Here is a 14,163-nt window from a genome sequence, read left to right as displayed (position 1 = left end):
GTAACAATCCATTGCATATATACACCTCAACTTTTTTATCCATTCATCAGTCTGTGGACACTTGGGTTGTTTTCTTAATTTAACTATTATAGATAATGCTGCTATATGGGGAGGAGTTAAAATGGTGGAGGAGTATGGAAAACTGATGCTTGTCTTGTCCTTCAGAAACACCTAGAAAATATGAAATTATTCTGAATACCCAAGAAATTGATCTGAGGACTGAGAATAAGCAACCTAACTAGCGAAAGAAAAGAGGCCACATGGTAGAAGGTAGGAAGCATAGAGACATGATTTGGGGTAAGAAAAGAATCACTGGTGCTGTGGAGGAGAGGGAGCTCTGATCACAGAGGGAGAAGAGATGGAGAGCAAGGGAACAGCACACAGGGGATCACATAAGAAAACCATTTCCCCAAAACCATCGATAGGAAAAATAAAAGGGACTGATAATTACAATTTATCATAAGCAACAGAGTTCAAAGATTGAAGGTTTGGATGTCCATGTCATGGCCAGCCTGGAGCGTGGTGGGTGTAGTGGTGCTCCTGTGGAGAAAGAGGACAAACGCCCAGGAATGGAGAGTGTGGTGTAAGGTCCCCTGGGCCACAATGGAAGAGACAGTTCCCCTTCTTGGAGTGCATTTGGGAGAGGTGGCACTGCCCCTCAGGAGACAAAAGTACCAGCAGGTGCCTGTTCATTAGCATAGGAGCAGAGATACCTGCTGAGACCAGGTAACCTAACACCACATTTTTGCTGCAATTTACCATAAACTCCAGGCCCCTGTGTGTTCATGTGACTGCCCTTCTAGGACAAACCAGCACCAACCACAAAGCAATGAGATCTATCCCCAGAGGATGAGAGTGGGTCCTTTCTGCACGAAGTCCCTAAAATTTGGAGTTTTGAAACCCAGCTGGTATGCCCGAGATAAAACTCAGGATCACTGCACCCCATGGATGGGCAGATAGTTCAGATGCGACAAGGTGAAGGCAGGGATCTGAGGACTGCCTGGACACCTGAAGGGAGATGTTTCACTCTTCTCTGAGACTTCCTGAATAGCGGTAGGCATAAACTCCTCTTTGTAGAAACTGGAGAGGCAGCTGATGTCATTTCTCCTTCCAAGTCCCACCCATCAGCATAAACAGACTTCAGTGGGCAGCATAGTGGCTACAGTGGAGGCTAGAGCCACTTACATCAAGCCACAACCTCCACATTCTGCGAGTGCTTTTTGACTAGCATAAGAGTGTCTGAGAGCCAGAAGAGCAGTGAGGTCTCTCTCCCAGAAGGCCAGCACAAACCCTCCCATAGGTGCCAAGTCTACTGACCATAAAATGCTGCAAATCTTGAGCTCCAGTGGATATAGGACCTAGCCTCTTTTAACAAGCAGAGCGAAACACACCTAGTTAAAACTCACTACATACTAGACAAGATCCAAAAAATTTCCATTGCAGGCAAGGAAAAACTCTGCAGAGGTCTAACCTGAGGAAAGAACAGTCAAAACATAATATGGAGTGTATGGAGCATACACCAGAAACATGTACTGAAGTGCAAGGCCCTGAACAGTGTATGATCCTCTTCTTAATATAGCTTTCACTTCAGGAGCAGGAAACATAGTTGGCTTTATTAACAGAGAAAAGACAGAAATACAAAATACCAAGATGAAAGAATTCATCCTAAAAGAAAGAACAAGAAAGGTTCACCTGTAGGATCTAATCAAAAGAGATACACACTCTTTTCAAGACAAATGGAACATTCTCCAGAATAGATCATATACTGGGTCACAAATCAGGCCTCAACAAATACAAAACAATTGAGATTATATTATGCATATTCTCAGACTACAACACTCTGAAACATGAAATCAAACACAAACAAATTTGGAAAGACCATGAGTACATGGAAGTTAAAGAACATCCTGCTAAAGAATGAAAGGTTTGGGGCACCTGGGTGGCTCAGTGGGTTAAAGCCTCTGCATTTGGCTCGGGTCATGATCCCAGGGTCCTGAGATGGGCCCACATCGGGCTCTCTGCTCAGCGGGGAGCCTGCTTCCTCCTCTCTCTCTCTGCCTGCCTCTCTGCCTGCTTGTGATCTCTGACTGTCAAAAAACAACAACAACAACAACAACAACAACAACAAAAAACCCAAACGGGTAAACCAGGAAATTAAAGAATAAAAACTACATGGAAGCAAATAAAAATGAAAACACAACAGTCCATAACCTTGGGATGCAACAGAAGCAGTCATGAGAGGAAAGTATATAGCAACACAGGCCTACCTCAAGAAGAAATAAAAGTCTCAAACCTAACCTTACACCAAAAGGAACTAGAAAGAGAATTGCAAATGAACCCTTAAAGCCATCAGACAAAGGGAAAAGATAAAGATTAGAACAGAAATAAATGATGCAGAAACAAACAACAAAATAGGACAGATCAATGAAACTAGGAGCTGAAAAGATAAAATTGATAAACCCATAACTTACAAAATTGATAAACACCCAGACTTATGAAAAAGAAAAAAAGATGTAAATAAATAAAATCTTGAATGAAAGAGGAGAGATCATAAACAATACCACAGAAATACAATTATAAGAAAATACTATAAAAAATTATATGCCAACAAACTGGTCAATCTGGAAGAAATAGATAAATTTCTAAAAACATACAAACTACCACAACTGAAACAGGACAAAATAGGAAACTTGAACAGACCCATAACCAGCAAAGAAATTGAATCAGTAGTTACTGTTCCAAAAAAAATAAATAAATAAATAAATTAAGAAAACATTCAAACTCATACTATGAGACCAACATTACCTTGATTCCAAAAATAAAGACCCCACTAACAAGGAGAATTGCAGACCAATCTCTCTGATGAACGTGGATACAAAAGTTCTTACCAATATATTAGCAAAACAATTCCAACAACACATTAAAAGAATTATTCAACAAAATCAAGTTGGATTTATTCCTGTTCCGCAAGTGAGGTTCACAATCCACAAATCAATCAACCTGATTAACTACATTAATAAAATAAAGGAAAAAAACGCTCTATGATCCTCTCAGTAAATGCAGGAAAAAATTTTTTAAAGAACTCCACATTTGACAAATATAGTATCCTTTCTTGATAAAAACCCTCAAGAAAGTAGGAATAGAAGGAACATACCTCAACACCATTACGGCCATATACAAAAGACTCACAACTCATATCCCCAGTGGGGGAAAAAACAGACATTCCCCCCACCCTAAGGTCATGAACAAGACAGGAATGTCCACTCTCATCATGAGTTACTTCACATACTACTGAAAGTCCTAGCCAGAGCAATCAGACAACAAAAAGAAATAAAAGTCTTCCAAGTAGGAAGGGAAGATGTCTAACTTACACTATTCACAGATAACATGATAATCTATTTCAAAAACCTGAAAGACTCCACTAAAAAACTAGCAAAAAACTTCTAGAACTCATACACAAATTCAGCAAATTTGCAGGATACAAAGTCACCACACAGAAATCTGTTGCGTCTCTATACACCAGTAAGGAAATAATTTCTCAGCAGAAAGAGAAATCAAGGAATCAATCTCATTTACAATTGCACCCAAACTGATAAGATACCTAGGATTAAACCTAATCAAACAGGTAAAAGATCTGTACTCTGAAAACTATAGAGTAATGATGAAAGAAATCAAACGTGACAGAAAGAAATGGGAAAAAATTTCATGCTCATGGATTGAAAGAATATTGGTAAAAATGTCTATACTACACAAAGCAATCTACACATTTAATGTACTCCCTATCAAATTATCACCAGCAATTTTCACAGAGCCAGAAAAAACAATCTTAAAATTTGTATGCAATCACAAAACACCCTGTATAATCAAAACAATCTTGAAAAAGAAAAGCAAAGCTGGAGGCATCACAATTCTAAACTTCAGTTATATTACAAAGCTGCATTGATTAAAAAACAACAACAGTATGGTAATGGCACAAAACAGTCATATAGATCAATAGAACAAAACAGAAAACCCAGAAATACATCCAAAACTATATGGTCAACTACTCCTTGACAAAGCAGGAAGGACTATCCAATGGAAAAAAGATAGTCTTTTCAAAAAATTGTGTTGAGAAAACCAGATAGCATCATGTAGAAGAATGAAACTGGACAAATTTCTTACCATACATGAAAATAAACTCAAAATGGATCAAAGATCCAAATGTGAGGCAAGAAACCATCAAAATCCTAGGAGAGAACAGAGGTAGCAACCTCTCTCAAATCAACTGTAGCAATTTCTTACTAGACATATCTCAGGAGGCAAGGGAAACAAAAAAGAAATACTGGGACTTCATTAAGGTAAAAGGCTTCTGCACAGGGCAAGAAACAATCAACAGAACTAAAAGGCAGTACTTGGAATAGGAAAAGATATTTGCAGATGACATATTTGACAAAATGTCAGTATCCAAAATCTGTAAAAAACTTAGACAACAACAAAAACAAATAATGCAGATAAGAAATGGGCAGAAGACATGAACAGACACTCCCAAAGATGACATCCCAGTGGCTAACATATGAAAAGATGCTCAACGTCACTTATCATCAGGAAAACACAAAACTACAATGAGATGTTGGCAAGGATGTGGAGAAAGGGGAATTCTCTTACACTGATGGTGGGAATACAAACTGGTGCAGTCACTTTGGCAAACAGTATGGAGGTTCCTTAAAAAGTTAAAATAGAACTACCCTGCAAACCAGCTAAAGAATACTAGGTATTTACCTAGTAAGTAAAAATACTTATTTGAAGGGAACCATGCAGCAACATTATCACAATAGCCAAATTATGGAAAGAGGCCAAATGTCCATGATCTGATGAGTGGATGGAGAAGATATAGATATAGATATAGATATAGATATAGATAATAGATATAGATCCACATACACACAATACTACTTAACAATCAAGAAGAATAAAAAGCTTTGACATTTGCAATGAAATGGGTAGAACTAGATTGTATTATGCTAAATAAAATAAGTCAGAGAAAGACAAAAATACAATATTATTTTATTCATATGTGGAATTTAAGGAACAAAACAGATGAACGTGGGGAAGGGGGAAAAAAAGGAGGAGGCAAACCATAAGAGATTCTCAACTATAGCAAACCATGTGAGGGTTACTGGAGGGGAGGTGGGCAGGGGGTGCTATATAGGGGATGGGTATTAAGGATGGCACTTGTGATAAGCATGTGAAGTTATATGTAAGTGATGAATTACTAAATTCTACTCTTAAAAGCAGTATTACACTCTTTGTTAACTAAATAGAATGTAATAAACTTAAAAAAATAATTCTGCTATAATTTATGTTCCTTCTTTGTCGAAGGTTTTTATCATAAATGAATGTACTTTGCCAAATGCTTTTTCTGCATCTATTGCAATGATTATAGTTTTTCTCCCTTCCCTTTATTAATGTGGTGTAACATATTGATTGGTTTGAGAATACTGAACCACTCTTGAAGCCCAGGAATAAATCTCACTGGATCATGGTGAATTATTTTTTAAATATATTGTTGGATTCAGTTTGCTAGTATTTTATTGAGAATTTTTCCATCTATGTTCATCTGAGAAATTGACCTGTGGTTCTCTTTTTTAGTGGGATCTTTATCTGGTTTTGATATCAGGGTAATGTTGGTCTCATAGAATAACTTTGGAAGTTCTCTTTCCTTTTTTTCTTTTTTGGAATACTTTAAGAATTGGTATTAATTCTTCAAATATTTGGTAGAATTCACCTGTGAAGGAACCTGTCCCTGGACTTCTCTTGGGAGGTTCTGATTATTAATTCAATTTCTTTGCTTCTTATGAGTCTGTTCAAGTTTCCTATTTCTTCTTATTTTGGTTTTCATGGTTTATATGTTTGTAGGAATTTATCCATTTCTTCTAGGTTGTCATTTTTTGGCATACAGTTTCTTATAACAGTCTCTTATAACTGTTTGCATTTCTGTTATATTGGTTGTTATTTCTTCTCTCTCACTTGTGATTTTATTATTTGAGTTCTTTAGCTTTTCTTTTTGATAACACTGGCTGGAGGTTTATCCATTTTATTATTTTTTTCAAAGAGGTAGTTCCTGGTTTCATTGACATGTTCTATTGTATTTTTAGTTTCTATATCATATGTTTCTGATCTAATCTATACTATTTATTTCCTTCTTCTGGCTTTAGGCTTAGTTTTTCTATCTCCTTTAGATGTAAGGTTAGGTTGTTGGAGATTTTTCTTGCCCTTTGTGATATGCCTGTATTACTATATACTTCCCTCAAAGGACTGTTTTTGCTACATTCCAAAGGTTTTTACTATTGTACTTTCAATAATTTTTTTAATAAGAGAGAGAGAAAGAAAGAGGGAGGGACAGAAGGAGAGAGAAAGAGAAAATCTTAAGCAGCCTCCATGACCAGTGAAGAGCTTGATGCGGGGCTTGATCCCATACCCTGAGACCATGACCTGAGCTGAAATCAAGAGTCAGTTGCTTAACTGACTGAGCCATGCAAGCATCCCCATTGTGTTTTCATTTTCATTTGTTTCCATGTGTTATTAAATTTCTTCCTTGGTTTCCTGGTTGACCTATTCAATGTTTAGTAGCATGTTATTTAATTTCCAGGTATTTATGATTGACCTCTATTTTTATAGTGCTGTAGCCAGAGAAGTTATACAGTATGATTTCAATCTTTTTTGTATTTGTTGAGGTCTGTTTTGTGACTTATATGTAACCTATTCTGGAGGATATTCTAGGTGTTCTTGAACAAAATGCATATGCTTTTTTTTTTTTTAAGGCTATAATGTTCTGACTTCATCAAATGTAACATCTGTATTATAGAAGTTGCAGAAGAAGAAAATAAAGAAAAGGTGGTAGAAAATTTATTTCAAGAAATAGCAGAAAACCTTCCTAATCTGGGGAAGGAAACAGACATTCAGACCCAGAAGGCACAGAAAACTCCCATCAAAATCAACAAAAGCAGGGCAATACCAAGGCACATAGTAATTTTCAAAATGTAGTGATAAAGAAAAAGTCTTAAAAGAGCAGGATAAAAGCAAAACCCAAGGGAGAACAAGATGGCAGAGAAGTAGGAGGAGGCGCCGTTTCAACGTGTACCCTAAAGTGAGCTGATTACCTACCAAAGAACTCCGATCACCCATGAAATCAGCCTGAGATCAGAATTATACACGTCTGTATCTCTATAGGGGCAGAAGATGCCAGTGGGCAGGTAGAGCTAAGTGGGAATGACAGACAGATATCGGAAGATAAACAAAAGGGAGAGGGAGCAACCAGAGGTGACCAATTGGAAAGTAATGCCCCTAATACGAGAGTGCCCTGCATCTGGGGACCAGCATTAACTTGAGACTGGTTGAAAGCACTCCAAAAGAGCAAGGGATCGCGGGGGGGAAATAGTGGGAATCGGGGCAGCTAGGGACAGGACCTTAAGTCCCTGGACCCAGGACAGCCTCCCCTGGCACTGAGCCAAGAGAGTGTGGCAGAGAAACCAGGTCTTGGTCCCTGAGCCACCAGTACATCCAAGAACACGTGGGGCCTGGCTCCTGTGAGGGGCTGGGAGCCTCGCCAGACGGCAGAATGCGGAGCCATGGTAACAGAGCCTGAGACGCGTGTGCCCCTCCCCCGAGAGAGGTGTGCAAAGGCCCAGCCTGGTGCTCTCAGACCCGCGCCACTGTATCAGAGCCTGAGACATGCTCACAACCCACACCCTCCCCTAGGAGAGGTGCCTAAAGGCCCAGCCCGGCGCTCTTAGATTTGCGCAATTGTATCAGAGCCTGAGATGCCCGTGCAACCCACAGCCTCCCCTGAGAGAGATGCACACAAGCCTGGCGCTCTTAGACCCAGAGAGACCAGGCACTCCCATCCCGTGCCAGCGGGACAATCACAGTGTGCAGTCACTGCTTGGAACCTCTCTGGCGGTCTGGAGCTGCCCAGACAGCCACCCCTGCCATGGTTTTGGGTACAAGCAGAAGATCCTGTGTCCCCAGGGACCGTGACTCGGAACCTGCTCTGCCAGCAGCCAAGGGGGAATTTATATGGGCTCTGCAGCACCCACAGGAGAACAGACTGAGGCTTCTCTCTGAGAGGGTGGTCAGGGTGCAGTTTGCTTTCCTCTAAACCTACAAAAACCATCAAAAGCCATCAAGGCAGGAGAAAAATAAAAAGTGAACAAAACATAAAAACCTCCAGAGAACAAAAGCCTGAAAAAAACGGTTTCCTCAGAGCCCATCCCTCTGAGGGGTGATTCGGGAGGACTTAAATCAGGGAATATCATTGACTGAAAACCCACGTGGCAGGCCCCTCCCCCAGAAAACCAACCAGAAAAGGGAAAAAAAAAAAAAAAAGGAAAAAAAGACTACAAGAGAACAACCACCACTACTTGATAGGACAACTTTTATTTTTAACTCGTTCCCACTATTCTGGTTCTTTTTTTTTTACATACAGATAATTTTTTAACCTATTTACCATCACAGTGAGATGTCCAGTACATCAAATTCCATATAACCTTCTAACCTGAACTTTTTGATACATACACCTGTGTTTTTCTTTTGCATTTCTATTTTTTTTAAATTTTAGTTTAGTTTAGTCTAGTTTATTCCTTTTTTATTTTTATTCTCTAATATTCATGTAGTTAAACTTCAAAGTAATCCCCTTCCCCTAATCAATGCTACCCCTATAGGTAAACAAATTTTTAATCCCCCTTTATCTTAGGAAAGTTGAGTCCTTTAACAAAGATATCAAGATACATCCAGGAAGAATCAAAACAACCTTCCTTGCCCACACTGAGAATTTATAACTACTTTCCCATCTTTTTCTTCTACCAGTGTTTCTGTGTTTTTGTGTTTGTCCTTTCAGTATATAAATCTTACACTTGGGGTTCTTTTTGATGAGGTTCTTCCTCTATTTGCATATATATATATTTTTTTCTCTTGTCATATACTTTTTTTTTTTTTTTTACATAACTTATTTTTTATTGAAAGTATCTTGCATTCGTGATGGATGCTTTCTAGGTTTTTCCAGACACTTTAAGGTTAAAGGTTAAATTATTTTTTTTACATGCAAGTACTGTGAAGTTTCCCCCACATGGGATCACTGATTATAAAAAGATGACACACTGCATGGGTTATTTGTCTTTTTTAATCGAAAAGCTAACACACTGGCTAGTTACATTTCCCCCCCAAGCCACAAATTTAGTAGTAACTGAGTCTCTAGCCAACATATTCCAAGCTGAGAATTAAAAATGCAAAAACAAGTCCTTATCCAATTAAGGGAGCCCTGCTACATACAGGCTAATCAATACCAGTGGTACTCCTTGACTCCAGGAAGCTGGAAGACACCCTAATAATCCCACTCAAAACATTTACCTCAAGTAGCCTTTTTCCAGTTTCCAACTCATGAATAAAGATAATACATTGTTAATTCTATTTCAGAAAACTTTTTTCAACTTGTTTTATTTACAATGCCAACTTTTAAAAGGTCATTAAACTAAAGTTAACTAGACAATAAACTAGGCAGAAATCGCTTTACAAAGAGAGGGAAAGCCCAAAATGCCACCTTCTACAGAGAACTCACAGTTCAGGTTTATTTAGAGCAAAGAAAAAAAACTTTTGATCGTACTAGAAGAAACTCAGCCTTAAGTTTGGAATCTGTACTCAAACTACACATGCAAGGAGGACAATATTCTGCTTAAACAACTGATTCGCTGCTGCCATTTGTCTACTGTTTGTCTAATATTAACAATTATAAACAGAGCAGTGCAACTAGTATTTGGAACAATCCTTACAGTGTTACAGTGTCAGGCATAACATTTCACTTCTCTTCACACCACTGGTTCTCTTTGCGTACCTGGGCTTCCTCTTCTTCAGTAAAGTCATTTTTGATATTGAAGGTCTTGCGGATCTCCTCAGGAGTTTTCCCCTTGATCATATTGGCAACAGTCTTGCATGTAACATCAAGCAAACCTTTGATGTCTAAGTAGTTCGCAGCCAGAATAAGTTCAAACAGTGTTCCTTGGTCAACTTTCAGGAATTCTTGGTCCCAAACTGGGATATCATCTGTCCGCTTTTCTTTGTTCTCATCATCCTCAGGAGGAGGGGGGTCATCCTTGTGATGGGTGCACCACTGAATGACCTTTTTTAATATTGTTGCTGCATTAACATTTGGTAGAGGAACTGGATCATCATCTCCTTCATCATCCATTCCCAAATCTTCCAACATGGTCTTGATAGTCACAGACTGTTTGGCGATTTCAACATCAACTTCAAATATCTCTCCATCGGAACTCTGCAACTTAATTGAGGGCATGGTGCTCAGTCTCGGGCCGACTGCGGGTCGGAGACTGACAAAAACACAGCGGCCTCCCGGACGTGGGAAGAAGAGCGGAGAACAAGGCCACTACCCTTGTCATATACTTTTATCAGTCTTTTTGTTTGTCTGTTTTTGTTTGCATACTTCATAAATCTTACCTTGGGGCCCATTTAGGCTGAACCTTCTCTTTTATCTTCCCTCTTTTTCCTGTCCCTCTCTCTCTTTTTATTTTTCTTTTCTTTCTTCTCTTGTTTGGGTGGGGAATCCTGATTGCTCAGAAGCATTCCAGGGTGCACCTTGACTGCACCACGGTCGATACATCCAGCTACATCCGTTCAGTCATCTCTCACCAAAATGTCTAGAAGGAGGAATGCCCAACAGAAGGAAAATACAAAGGATGGGCCTTCTGCAACAGAGCTAATGGCTATCAATAGACAATATGTCAGAAAGAGAATTCAGGCTAACAATTATCCAGGCAATAGCTAGGTTGGAGAAAGCCATGGATGACCAAACAGAATTGATTAGGGCAGAACTGAACGTGACCAGGGATGATGTTCACAATGCTCTCAATGAATTCCAATCTAATCTAAATTCTCTCAAAGCTAGGGTAACTGAGACAGAAGATAGAATTAGTGATCTGGAGGACAGAGAGAAAGGATCAGGAGGAAGCCTGAAACAGCTTAGAAGCCACGAAAACAGAATCAGGGAAGTAAATGATGACATGAAACGTTCCAGTGTCAGAATTATTGGAATACCTGAAGGGGAGGAGAAAGAAAGAAGTCTAGAAGATATAGTGGAACAAGTTCTTCATGAAAATTTTCCCGATCTTGAGAATGGAACCAGCATTCATGTACTAGAGGCCGAATGGTCTCCACCCAAGATTATAGATTAAAAAAAAAAAATCAAGGAAACTGATAGTCAAATTGAGGAATCACAATTGTAGATACAATCTCTTGAAAGCCACTAGGACAAAGAGGCTCCTTACTTACAGAAAAAAGCCCATCAGAATAACGTCAGACCTGTCCACAGAGACCTGGCAAGCCAGAAAGAGCTGGCAGGATATATTCAGGGCACTAAATGAGAAGAACATGCAGCCAAGAATACTTTATCCAGCAAGACTGACATTCAAAATGGATAGAGAGATAAAGAGTTTCCAAGACCAGCAAGGCTTAAAAGACTATGCAACCACCAAGCCGACACTGCAGGAAATATTAAGGGAGGGGGGGTGTCTATAAAAAAGGAAAAATCCCAAGAATAGCATTGAACAGAATTATAGAGACAATCTATAGAAAGAAAGACTTCAAAGATAACACGATGTCAATAAAAACGTATCTATCAATAATCACTCTCAATGTGAATGGCCTAAATGCACCCATCAAATGACATAGGGTTGCAGATTGGATAAAACGACAGGACCCATCCATATGTTGTCTACAAGAGACCCACTTTGAACATAAAGAAACACCCAGATTGAAAGTGAGGGATGGAGAAGCATCTTCCATGCCAATGGGCCTCAAAAGAAGGCCGGGGTAGCAATTCTCATATCAGACAAATTAGATTTTAAACTAAAGGCTGTAGTCAGAGATACAGAAGGACACTACATAATTCTTAAAGGGACTACCTACCCAAATGATCTAACAATTGTAAATATCTATGCCCCCAATATGGGAGCAGCCAATTACATAAGAAAACTGTTAATCAAGATAAAGAGTCATATTGATATGAATACATTAATAGTAGGAGATCTTAACACACCTCTCTCAGAAATAGATCATCGAAGCAGAAAATCAATAAAGAAACAAGAGCATTGAATGACACATTGGACCAGATGGACCTCATAGATATATACAGAACATTCCACCCTAAAACAACAGAATACTCATTCTTCTCAAGTGCACATGGAACCTTCTCCAGAATAGACCACATACTGGGTCACAGATCAGGACTCAACTGATACCAAAAGACTGAGATTATTCCCTGCATATTCTCAGATCACAATACTTTGAAACTGGAGTTCAATCACAAGGAAAAGTTCAGAAGGAACTCAAGCACCTGGAAGCTAAAGACCAACTTGCTTAAGAATGCTTGGATCAACCAGGACATCAAAGAATAACTGAAACAATTCATGGAAACCAATGAGAATGAAGACACTTCAGTCCAAAACCTATGGGATACTGCAAAGGCAGTCCTAAATACATAGCCATCCAAGCCTCCCTCAACAAAATTGAAAAATCCAGAATATACCAGTTGTCTCTACACCTTAAAGAACTGGAGAATCAACAACAAATCAAACGAACTCTACACATGAAAAGGGAAATAATCAAGATTAGAGCAAAGACCAATGAGGTAGAAACCAGAGATACAGTAGAACGTATCAATGAAACTAGAAGCTGTTTTTTTGAAAGAATCAATAAGATTGATAAACCATTGGCCACACTAATCCAAAAGAAAAGATAGAAAGCCCAAATTTATAAAATTATGAATGAGAAGGAAGAGATCACAACTAACACCAAGGAAGTAGAAACAATCATCAGAAGTTATTATCAACAGTTATATGCCAATAAACTAAACAACCTAGATGAAATGGATGCATTCCTGGAAAACTATAAACTCCCAAAATCGAACCAAGAAGAAACTGACAACCTGAATAGACCGATATCTAGTAACGAGATTGAAGCAGTGATCAAAAACCTCCCAAAAAACAAGAGCCCAGGACCTGATGGATTCCCTGGGGAATTCTACCAAACTTTCGAAGAAGAAATAACACCTAACCTCCTGAAGCTGTTTCAAAAAATTGAAGCAGAAGGAAAACTTACAGACTCTTTCTATGAAGCCAGCATTACCCTGATCCCCATACCAGGCAAAGACCCTACCAAAAAGGAGAATTTCAGACCAATATCACTGATGAATATGGATGTGAAGATTCTCAACAAGATCCTAGCAAACAGGATCAAACTGCACATTAGAAAGATTATCCACCATGACCAGGTGGGATTCATTCCTGGGCTACAAGGATGGTTCAACATTCGCAAATCAATCAGTGTGATAGAACAAATTAATAAGAGAAGAGAGAAGAATCACATGGTCCTCTCAGTTTATGCAGAAAAAGCATTTGACAAAATCCAGCATCCATTCCTGATTAAAACGCTTCAAAGTATAGGGATAGAGGGAACATTCCTGAGCTTCATAAAATCTATCTATGAAGACCCACAGCAAATACCATCCTCAATGGAAAAAAGCTTGCAGCCTTCCCGTTGAGATCAGGAACACAAGGATGCCCACTTTCACCGCTCTTGTTCAACATAGTATTAGAAGTCCTAGCAACAGCAATCAGAAAACAAAGATAAATAAAAGGTATCCAAATTGGCAATGAAGAAGTCAAACTCACTCTCTTCACAGATGACATGGTTCTTTATATGGAAAAGCCCAAAGGACTCCACCCCCAAAGTACTAGAACTCATACAACAATTCAGCAACGTGGCAGGATACAAAGTCAATGTACAGAAATCAGTGGCTTTCTTATATACTAACAATGAAAATACAGAAAGGGAAATTAGAGATTCGATTCCATTTACTATAGCACCAAGAACCATAAGATACCTGGGAATCAACCTAACCAAAGAGGTAAAGGATCTGTACTCAAGGAACTACAGAACACTCATGAAAGGAATTAAAAAAGACATAAAAAGTGGAAGACCATTCCATACTCTTGGATTGGAAGAATAAACATTGTTAAAATGTCTATACTGCCTAGAGAAATCTATACTTTTAATGCCATTCCGATCAACATTCCACTGGTATTTTTCAAAGAGCTGGAGCAAAGAATCCTAAAATTT

General features: G+C 38.8%; 1 pseudogene across 1 annotated transcript; it reads right to left on the bottom strand.

Moving 5' to 3' along the window:
- Positions 1-9,139: 9,139 nt before the first annotated feature.
- Positions 9,140-10,421, bottom strand: LOC309864334 (S-phase kinase-associated protein 1 pseudogene; annotated as a pseudogene). Its single transcript has one exon. The product of its transcript is annotated as an S-phase kinase-associated protein 1 pseudogene (transcript).
- Positions 10,422-14,163: the final 3,742 nt, after the last annotated feature.

Source organism: Mustela nivalis (genome assembly GCF_964662115.1).
Source record: "Mustela nivalis genome assembly, chromosome: 5".
In the NCBI taxonomy this organism is placed as follows: Eukaryota; Metazoa; Chordata; class Mammalia; order Carnivora; family Mustelidae; genus Mustela; species Mustela nivalis.
Note: the sequence above shows the minus strand (reverse complement) of the source record. Positions and strands in the feature narration are given on the sequence as shown.